This window comes from Caretta caretta, chromosome 6 (assembly GCF_965140235.1).
Source record: "Caretta caretta isolate rCarCar2 chromosome 6, rCarCar1.hap1, whole genome shotgun sequence".
NCBI classification, from domain to species: Eukaryota; Metazoa; Chordata; order Testudines; family Cheloniidae; genus Caretta; species Caretta caretta.
In genome coordinates, this window is record NC_134211.1 from 3735800 (window position 1) to 3747311 (window position 11512).

An 11512-nucleotide genomic window follows, 5' to 3' on the forward strand; every position below is an offset into this window, starting at 1 on the left:
CTGAATCTATTCCTCCTATTTGTACGCATGTATCATTTTTGTGTTCGAGGTTATGAATGTTGGCTGTGTACTTGCTTGATTTCTGGGTAGCCTTGGTAAAAGTATTTCATCAGATTTCTAAGAGAAGACTATTCTCAGGAAGTGCCCAGTCAAGAACCACTTAAGCCAACAATGAATTTGGAGACGCCAATCCACATCTGAGCTTTCCCAGGAATGTGGCTTGACTGGAAAGGAACTCAGTCTTGCAGGGACATGTGACTTGCCCATGTGACTCCAAAACTCCATCTTGTAACTGGATTCTACACAGGGAGAGGGAGGGGTGTCCACCCAGAGGACAAAGTCTATAAAAATCCCTGGGAGACCCCTCCATTTTGTCTTCAGCTGGCTCAAGGGATAGCCTCTCCTCCCCCAAGGATACCTGAAAGAAACTGGAACAGAGGACAGTGACTACAGGGGAGTGAGAGTGATTTCTGGACCCAGAGTAGGGGGAGTCTAGTCTGTAAAAGGAAGCTCATGGAAACTTTGCTGAGGGTGAGGCTTTTATCTGTATTCAGTTTTATTACTGTATTAGAGATAGATCAGCGTGTTTTATTTTATTTTACTTGGGAATTCACTTTGTTCTGTCTGTTACTACTTGGAACCACTTAAATCCTACTTTCTGTACTTAAAATCACTTTTTACTCATTAATTAACCTGGAGTACATATTAGTATCTGGGGGAGGGGTGAAAACAGCTGTGCATATCTCTCTATCAGTGCTAGAGAGGGCGAACAATCTATGAGTTTACCCTGTATAAGCTTCATACAGGGTAAAACGGATTTATTTAGGATTTGGACCCCATTGGGAGTTGAGCATCTGAGTGCTAAAGACAGGAACACTTCCTAAGCTGCTTCCAAGTAAGCCTACAGCTGTTAGGGGACATGGTTCAGACCGGGTCTGGGTTTGCAGCAGGCTAGCGGATCTGGCTCAAACCAGGTAGGGCTCTGGAGTCCTAACCTGGGAAGGGCAAGGAAGCAGGGGCAGAAGGAGTCTTGGCACATCAGTTGGCAGCTCCCAGGGGGGTTTCTGTGATCCAACACATCACACCCACCCAGCAAAACCAGAACACACAAATACATATAACACTTATTGAATACAAAGGGCTATGACTATTTTCTGGGCACCTCTTAATATGACAATCTATGATGTTGTCATGTTTCCTGAGTTTTTGCTCACCGACATACAGATAACATTTTAAAAGTTAATGCGATAGTCTCAACACCATGTCTGTGTTTGTCATTTCTGTCACGGATGTATGTATGGGACCAAATTGTCAGGTGATCCTTAGAAACCTGAGAAGAACAAACCCATACAAAACTTTTAGCATCGACAATCAGCCAACTATCAGATGTAAATTATATGTGGACATCCATGAAACAGAAAGGGCTGTTGGTGAGTAAGTAGAAGGTTGTACAAAATAAGTGGACTAGTACTGTATAAGGCAGTGATGAAATGCCCCTAAGTGGCTCACTGGCACATGCCCGTAACGCTAGGAAAGACCCTGTTATGAAATCTTCCAAACATGACCAGAGTTCACCCAAATATTCACTAGTTCGAATAACTCAAATATTCAAAAACTAGAAGGCAAATAATGAGCGCACACACCTCATTATTATTATGAAATATAAATGATTTTTCAGCCACTCTCATTATTAGAGGACCCAGCTCATGCTTTTAAAACAGTTAATAAATCAATAAATAATAATAAAAGTAATGCCTATTGCTTACATCAGTAGCTCTCTGAGCACTTTACTGTCTTTTTCTTTAATGTTTCTCCCCTCTCAGCACTCTGGGAGACCGGGCAGTGCCCCCATCCCCTTTGTAAGGATGGAGAACAGATGCACAGAGAGGCTAAGTGACTTGCCCAAGGTCACACAGGAAGTCCATTGTGGACCCAGAAATTGAACCCAGGTTTTCTATGTCCTCAGCCAGTGCCTGAACCACGGGACCAGCCTGCCCTTCCCTTGAGGATGGCAACGTGGCCTTAGCACAAAATGGTTCCTAACTGGGAGTTGAGCAGCTCTGAGAAGCTGGCTACTTGATGAGTTGCCAAATCATAGCTGTTTGGTGCAGATCTCCTTGGAAAACCTGCCCCTTCGGGTTTTTTTGGTGCAAGATGAACAAGGTTGGTAATTCACAAAAAACAAGATAATGATGTAAAGAACTCACTCCCCACTTTCACTCCTGTTTACCATTAAAAAACCCATTCCCAACATTTAAATGCACAGAGAATAAATCTTACTGTGTAACATCCTCATAAAGGCCTCTTTCACTTCCTTGTTCCTCAGGCTGTAGATCAGGGGGTTCAACATGGGGATCACAAGGGTATAAAACAAAGAAATGATTTTGTCCTGATCTATGGGGTACTTTGAACTGGGCTGTAAATACATGAAAGAGCCTGTTCCGTAGAAGATAGTGATGGCCGTCAGGTGGGAGGCTCAGGTGGAGAAAGCTTTGAGTTGGCCCTTGGCAGAGTTGATCCTTAGAATGGCAACCACAATGTATATGTAGGAGATAAGGATGATCAAGATAGTAGGTATTACCACCACAGCGGTACAGGTGAAATGAACAATGTTTGTGATGTGGGTGTCAGAGCAGGACAGTTTCAGGATCGGGGGTACGTCACAGAAGAAATGGTTGATGACATTTGAGTCGCAGAAGGACAAACGGAATATAAACATAGTTTGAACAATTGCATTCACGCAGCCCACTAGGTATGACCCCAGCACCAGCAGCATACAAAACCGCTTGGACATGATGACAGTGTAGCGCAATGGGTTGCAGATGGCCATGAAGCGATCGTATGCCATGACACCCAAGAGGTAACATTCACAGGACAATGCGATGCATAAGAAGAAGAATTGCAGAGACACAAAGGGAACAAAATGACTTTTCTTGCTGATACTAAAGTAATCAGTATGCTGGAAGTGATAATGGTGGTGTAATCAACATCTAAGAGGGCCAGGTTGCTGATGAAAAAGTACATGGGTTGTGAAGCTGGTAGTCAGTCCTGATTAAGGTGACCAAGGTGAGGTTCCCCACTAGGATCAGCAGGTAGATCAACAGAAACATCACAAGGAGGATGACCTGCAGCTTTGGGTCTTGTGTGAATCCCAACAAGACAAACTCACTCACTGCAGTGTGATTCCTCTCCGTCATTTATCCCAGACGCACTCTCCACTGCAGGTGAGAAAGTGAGGCCTACACTAAAAAAGGAGACAAATGAGGGCTGAATGAAAACACCTCAAACTCTGTTACTTTCAACAAAGCATAAACTCTAGGCAGTGGATCCATCTCAGGATTCCATAAGCCTCACGCCCACCATGAAGATCTCTGTTTCCCTCCACTGTCTGAACTACATGTAGTGTTCGGAGTCCAGCAGTGGCTTCAAGCTAGGTTTTCTAGCTCAGGGAGCGGTGGCTCATGCTCTTGAGATCAATCTTTGCGGCTAACAACCCACCCACCTGCACAATGTCATTTCCATGGTCAGATTCTGATACAATCACCCACATCAGTTAGTGAGACCACTGGGCAATGAGACTTTTTGCAGGGCAAAGTACTACTTGGGGTGTGAACGTATATGAGGCATGGATGCTTATGCACTGTCTGTTATGGAGCCAGGCTAGTTGTTTCATTAGCAATAAGGGATATGGGCAGGCAGGGAGTTGCAGGAAAGAGAACTTTATTCAGCAGCCTGGGGCTACCCAGCGTTCTATGCAGAGCCTCTAGCATTTGTGCACAAGTAGCCTGACCCCTGTTCGCACTCTTGAGCTCCTGATCTCACAATAAACTAGGTCCCTCCAGAAAACTGACCCTCTTTCTCCAGTTCCACTCCTCACATTACTGCAGTGACTCAGCTCTTAAAACTGCACGGCCATGTTTATCACAAGCTGAGTTTTACAGCCCTGCCTTTCTGAAGAAAAAAAAAGTTCCTTCACTCAGAGCACCAGATCCAATACCTTTCCTCATGTGAGCAGCAAACTTACCCCAGCCAGGCGGTGGTGCTATTTACTTCGATGGGAGCAATGGTGGGTTCTGATGCTATTCGGGATGTCCATGGGGATGATCGTCTGGCCCGCAGTGTTTAAGTCTCAAAGGCTAGAATCCATGAAAGGACTCAGACATTGCAGCTCCGAGTATCCTGGCACCTCACGTTTAGGTGCCTAAACAAAAACAAGCACAGCAGTGCAATCCAGAAAGCCGAGTTAGGTACCTCCCTGTAGAATTATAGAACCGTAGCGGTCGAAGGGACTGCAAGGGTCATCCAGTCTCACCCCCTGCCAAGAGGCAGGTTTTGTTGTGCCCAAACCATCCAAGGCAGATGGCTCTCTAGCCTCCTTTTGAAAACCTCCAGTGAAGGAGCTTCCACAGTCTCCCTGTACAATGAATGGGGACAGATAGGCACCTTAAAATGCATTCCACAACAGCCCACAGCATGCCAGGTCGGAAGTCCCCTAAGCTTGCCAGTGGGACCCATTGATTTGCGAAGCACTGCCCCTTCCTCTCAGATCGGCACCTCCCTTCCACCTGGATTTACGTGACTCTCTCTACTAGCAACCCACACACAGGTACCCCTCTCCTGGCTTCGTAGCAGTTTCTTGAGGGAATGAATTGGACACCGGCCTCGTTCTACACAAAATGGCGGAAGGAGGCAGCTGTGGTGCTCCTGCCCCCATGATAACTTTTGGCCCAGTGGTTAGAGAACTCGCCTGGGATGTGGAGACCCAGGTTCCATTCCCCTTCCCTGAAAGAGAGGGAAGAAAGGATTTAAACAGGTATCTCCCACCTCTCAGGAGAGCGCTCTAACCTCTGGCCTCTGGCATATCGTGTCTCTCCTGTTGAAGCTGTTCCACTGTGGATTAAGAAAGAGCAATTGGCGCAGGGGGAATGGACCCGGGTCTCCTGCCCATGAGGTGTGTGCCCGAACCACTCGCACTCTCTGGTCCAATAATTTTGGCATCCTCATGTTCCACTGCCCAGCTCTCCTCAGCCACTGCCCCTTTGGCAAGGATTCCCATGGCCACAGAAAGCAGGAGCTGAATGTCAGTCCCTTCACTATCTTTACATCATCTCCTTGTCTCCTGTTTCTCTGTCTGTACAGAGCAGACCAGTCCTCCAATCACGTGGCCTCCTGCAGGTCGAGGATGCAGGACCAGCGCAAGGATTAACACGGAGTCAGTGGAGGCAACTGTTTGAAGAGGAGACACAATTAGAGAGCTTGGCTGTGAGGAGGCTTTTCTGGGGGGAGGGAGAGTAGAAGCTCCTGCTCGACTTCCCACTGTTGAGCTCCGATGCCCTCCTTTCTTCCCCACACTTCCCAGTTCTGTTCTGACCTCCCCCTTTCCCTGGAAGCAGAAGCACCAAGGGAAGGGTGAGCCTACCCCTTCCCCACTGCAGTGTGGAGAAGGGGGAAGTTTGGGGTTCCTTCCCTTGACCCAGGAAAAGTAGAGGGAAGAAGCGCCCCCTCCCTCCACCTAATGAAACTGTCCTGGGGAATAATTGTGAGGCAATGGTGGTGGTGGGGGGGTTATGGGTGGGGAAGGGCACAGGTGGCTCGACTTCCCATCCCACCAGTTATGCCACTTATGGTTCTGCTCTGTCAGTGTCTCTGAGCTCCCAGAGAGAAAAGGTCCCTTTGAGGACTGTCAAGGTTCCTTCCCCACTCTGAACTCTAGGGTACAGATGTGGGGACCTGCATGAAACCCCCCCAAGCTTACTTTTACCAGCTTAGCTTAAAACTTCCCCAAGGTACAAACTATTTTACCCTTTGCCCTTGGACTTCCACTGCCACCATCAAACGTTTATCTGGGTTTATTGGGAAAATGTTGTTTGGAAACGTCTTTCCCCAAAAAATCTTCCCAACCCTTGCACCCCACTTGCTGGGGAAGGTTTGGTAAATTTGCCAATTTGCATAGGTGACCACAGACCCAAACCCTTGGATCCTAGAAAAATTAAAAAAAGCATTCAGTTCTTGAAAAGAAACATTTTAATAGAAGAAACAGTAAAAAGAATCACCTCTGTAAAATCAGGATGGTAAATACCTTACAGGGTAATAAGATTCAAAACATAGAGAATCCCTCTAGGCAAAACCTTAAGTTACAAAAAAGACACACAGACAGGAATATTCATTCTATTCAGCACAGCTTATTTCCTCAGCCATTTAAAGAAATCATAATCTAACGCATATCTAGCTAGATTACTTACTAAGTTCTAAGACTCCATTCCTGTTCTGTCTCTGGCAAAAGCATCACACAGACAGACACAGACCCTTTGTTTTTCTCCCTCCTCCCAGCTTTTGAAAGTATCTTGTCTCCTCATTGGTCATTTTGGTCAGGTGCCAGCGAGGTTACCTTTAGCTTCTTAACCCTTTACAGGTGAGAGGATTTTTCCTCTGGCCAGGAGGGATTTTAAAGGGGTTTACTCTTTCCTTTATATTTATGACAAGGACGATCTCTTATACATTAAGGGATCACAGGAAAATAACAACCCTACATTGTTCAAAAGTCAGTTCTTCTTCAGGGCTTGAGACATCGAACTGGGTTTTCGAAGCCCTAGTGTTTGGACAGTGGATATCCCGCCCCCCCACATTATTCTACCACTTCTCCAACGCCCAACCCTTCACCACATCCATTGCTGTGACCATCTCACAAAAGACCTGGCTGCTCCAAGCTTTCCCTCCCACCACACGCACAAACAGATGAAATTCAGCTCTCCTCTCCACCTTCCTCCTTGTCATACATACACAATACACATGTGGAAATCTGCCAAAGCCAGGATTCAAAAATCACAGAGCAAGGTGGGCACTGGGATCCAGCCATCTTGAACCACCTTGTTGTTCTGAGGCCAGGCTGCCTGCAAACCCTCTGGCTTTGAGCCCTCCCCCTGCACATGAAAGTTTACCTTGAATAACTTTTGAAATGTTCCTTTCCTCAGAGGGTCAGTGGGTGCCAGACACTAGCTGGGATCAACCCCTAGAAGGTGAGAACAGTCTGGGGAGAATCAGAGCCTCAGAGTGCCCAGGGCATTCATAAAACAACATGATGTGAACTGTATAATTCTGATATCCCGGGACTTTTCAAGGGGCTCTCCCTTGCATGCATGACTCCACATTTAGTCCATTAACCCTACCCTAGACCTCCACGAGGATGAGCCATTTTCAAGACAGTCTGAGTAAGGCTGTGGATTTTAGAGCCAATGATAAGTGAGTCTCAACCTTTTCTACAAAAGAGCTACTGCTCTGCTCTAATGAGCCAGATCATCAGCATGTGTACATGGAAAATTGGCTTTAGTGGAGTTAGGCAACTGACACCACCTGAGGATGAAGCCTTCTTAGAAAAGTCAGGACCTCTGGAATCAATAAATCTGATCTCCATGAGATTTGGCTCTGAATCAGAATTAATTCAGAATTGCCAGAACCAAAAGAGAATATTTATTCCACTTCCCTCAGAACCAGAGCAATTAAACCTACCTGCAGGAGGGAGACGTCTGTTACTCTTGACTGCAAAGCAGATTGTGTGTGGAGGTCTGGTTTATAGACTTGTTTCAATGGCATTTGGGATGGACTCCTTGGAGAGCCCCAGAGTTCTTCAGTTCAGGGCAGACACAAATGGGATCATTAAAACCTTCACGTCCCCTAGGGATAAGTACACAAAGATGTGTTGTTTCCAATTATTGCTCAAACTTCTGGGTGTTTTCTTTCTTCCCCTTTTCTTTGTTTCAAAGAGAACTGGCCCATTCCTCCCCTCCCATCCCCCGAATCCTGATCAGATGCTCATGGGGTCACTCACCTCAGAAGGTGCAGAATGTGATATATATTGGAAAATAGATTCAAAACTGGTCCTTTTAATTAGAGCCCTGCAAATCCGCAGATATCCGTTTTATATCTGTGGACCATTTATGTGGATCATGGACCAGATGCAGACACAAACTTTGTATCTGGAGCCCTGAAAATCTGTGGATATTCGCTTTATATCCATGGATCATTTTTGCGGATCGGATGCAGTAACAAATTTTGTATCCACACAGGACGCTGGTTTTAGACTCTTGAGAGCTACAGCCCCATTGAAAATTGATGAAAATGTCACTCAGGCACTTTTGATGTCAGCCCAGGTGTTTAAATATAAGCACTCAAAGTTAAAGCACTTTTTTTTAAAAAAATTTGAGCACTCACCGTCTTTGCCTCACTTCCTCACTATGTAAAATGCAGATAATACTTTCCCTGGAACTTGTACTGGTCACTCCCTTAGGCACTTCTGAATATCTCACCCTAAAAGAAATGTTTTTTCCCAGAAGTGCTGTCTCTTTGAACCATTTCAGAACTCATATAGGAATTTTCTCACTCATACGGCCAATTCCACCCCTTAAAATTGCTCAGGCTTGAGTCTATCCGTGTGACTCATGTAATCACAAATGCAGTCTTACCTTGCTCATATCTATTCAGATTGCTACTGCAAAGATAATTTGTCTAGCCCATTGGTTTGACCATGATATCCCTTTACCAGCTCCCCTTTCTCTATGCTTGTCTTCATTTTCAGGACCCTTCACAACCTATCCCAGATGACCCTAACACCATTCACTATTGAAAGGTCACCATTCACCTCAGATTGGTCAGTAAGCACAGCCTTCATCACCCACTTGTTAAATTTTCAGACAAGAACCATTGTGCTTTCCTCCCATGCCCCTCACACTTGGGAGGAGCTCCCTAGAAATAGTCACAAAGCTTTCTCATTATCCTCCTTCCAGTCCTTCCTGAAAACTCACGTTTGCTCTCACTGTCTCCAGAAACTTGACAATGATTAGGCCACTGTTTTATTGAGACAACTGCCCAATGTTGTGTCTCTGTTTTCTCGTACTGCCCCACCTGTCTAACATCTGTGGACTCCTGTCTTAGACTGCAAACTCTTTAAGCCAGGACTGTCTCTCTGTTGTGTCTATGTGTACAGAACCTAGCACAATGGGGTGCTGGTGGGCTCCTAGGTGCCCACATTAATACAAATAAGAACAGTAAGAATGAAGGCTGTATATTGGAGCAGGAGCCAAATCACATGGATCTAATTGCAAACTCTCTGGGGTATTTTACTATATGTTTTTCAAATAATAAAATAATAAAATAAAATAATTATAATAATAAATAACTAATTTGTACAGTTTAAGGCCAGAAGGCAACTATCAGATAGTCTAGTTTCCTGCATATCACAGACCACAAACTGTTAAAAATATAAAAAAAACAGAGCAAGGGGAATGTCTGACAGGTATGGCAATTTCCTGCCATATTTTTGGGGAGAGCTTACTGTAATAAGTTTATGTAACATTGTAGGCCAGTGAATATATGGAATTGCATGGCAGGGGGGACCACAGTGCTCCATTGGGAGGTAATTAGACAAATTCTCTCAGATTCTTCAGAGATCAACAGACAAAGAAAGGGTTTTTGGATCAATAACCTGAGTTTAAACTGACTCAGGGCCGCCTTTCTGATCCAGCAAATGCACAGAACTTCTGTCCAAGGGGAGGACCCCCAGCACTTAGGGAAGGGTTGGAAGGACTGTCACCTGCCAAAGCCCTTATTGGAGTTGAGAGGGTGGGCAGTGATCTCTGGAAAGCTTTTTAGTGGGTGTGTAGATTCTTTTACTGTTTTAATTTGTTTTCTGTGTAACACTTTTACCTTAAGGATAAATGTGCTTGCTTAGAAAGATCTGTGTGATAACTATGACAATTATACAGTTTTCTATCTCTGAGGAGAAAAGTAAAGCAGGCTGGCTCATGGAATCTCACTTGCTGGGGAATTCACAGTATAGGCAGGGAACTTTACAGCCTGGAAAATTTTGGTCAGAAAGGGGAGGGACACCTTGTCCACATCCGAGAGAGGTGACAGGTAGGGAGCCATAAATCTAAGAGTTGGGGCACTTTCTGAACCGCAGAGGGGGAATACAGGGGCAGTTGCCCTGAACTGTGCCAGAAGACAATTGTTATTTTCCCCCCAACAAATTATTTTATTTATTTAAATTAAAAATGCATGACATTTCAATGGTTACCCAGGGTTTTCAGAACCCAAAGCAGTGGTAACTTAACTGTTTCACCCCAGGCAATGTCAGGAATAAATCAATGGGAACACAGCAATTCTGTCTGATGAAAGATTAATACAAGTAAGCTTGCTCTTATCTCAAACTATGATGTATTAGATTTAAGCACACACAGACATAAGCAATAGGTTTAGAACAGCCAAAATAAATACGTAGAATCTGAGATGGTATTGAGAAATTTGCAGCAGGTCCGTGATGGCCAGTCACTTCCCTGCCAGGGAGTATGGGGTCAGAAAAATGATCTCCCAGGACAGCTTCAGAAAGCTGCTGTAAAGTACACTTTTTTATCTAGTCTTTTTATAACTAACGTTTACCAAACGCATAGCTCATAGTGACCCCTACTGGGTCATTACCTCTCCTAACTTCAATAAATTACTTATCAACAAACATTCCTAACAATCTTAGTCATAATAAGTGTCTATATTAAAGGCGCCAAAATGCAAAGTCCTCATCCACTTATTTTCTTTCAGTCTCCATTTGTTGACTCTTTTCTACCCTCCTCCCATTCCGATTAGCAGAAACTGCAAACGTGTAGTGAACATTTGACTTTGCCTCCAGAAGCCCTGCTTGTTCAAATTAACTATTAACTATGTGATGTTCTATTTTATTAATTCACAGTGGCTGAATGCAGACAATATGGTTGCAATTAGCTTGATCAAAATCTGGGGTACACCCCACCACCTCAAATCTGGGACAATACAACCAGCTCCATAGTTGTTTGAAAAAATGGAGGGAAGTTGTGTGTGGAAATTTTCACGAAAAGCTCACTGAAAGTTTTCATTTTTCCTGGCTGTTTTTGTTTCTTACACTTTTTGAAATATTCTTGAAGTATTTTTAAAAATGTTAAGACTTTCAGCCAGTGGTCCTGAAGGTCACCCTCACCTCTTTTCAGGGAGAATTTCAGAATGAGCACATGGAGCAATGCCTCACAACGTGCACTTCGCTAACAACTTTTGTATGAAAATTTCACACCAAATTTTCAAATTATGGAGTAGAAAAGTGACTTTGAGAATGAAATGAAAAAAATGTGATGTGTAGAAAGATGATAATTCTGCAAACTAACAATATTCAGTAGGCATTTCAGAGAAAAGGTTTCCTCTGTTGTCATTCTCTTTTAGTATGAATGCTTTCCATATTTAAGGCTTAGGAAACACTGGTTTATAGTTCCTTGAAGTGAATATTGACAGATGTGCAGTTTCCTCAATCAATATGGTATGTTCCCATGAGAAACTAAATCCTGATGTCCGTGGCAAGAGAAATCAATATTTTCTGATTGTTACACTCAAGAAGATAATCCTGGATCATGACTGATGAGAAAACAAACATGTGTTGTGTTTTTATCATTTAGCTCTTCAGAAATGAACAATAGAGGTCTGGAGCAATGTGTGCGAACAG

At 44.2% G+C, this 11512-nt stretch overlaps 1 pseudogene; it reads right to left on the reverse strand.

Annotated features, from left to right (window-relative positions):
• Positions 1 to 2254: 2254 nt before the first annotated feature.
• Positions 2255 to 3197, reverse strand: LOC142072280 (olfactory receptor 5AR1-like; annotated as a pseudogene).
• Positions 3198 to 11512: the final 8315 nt, after the last annotated feature.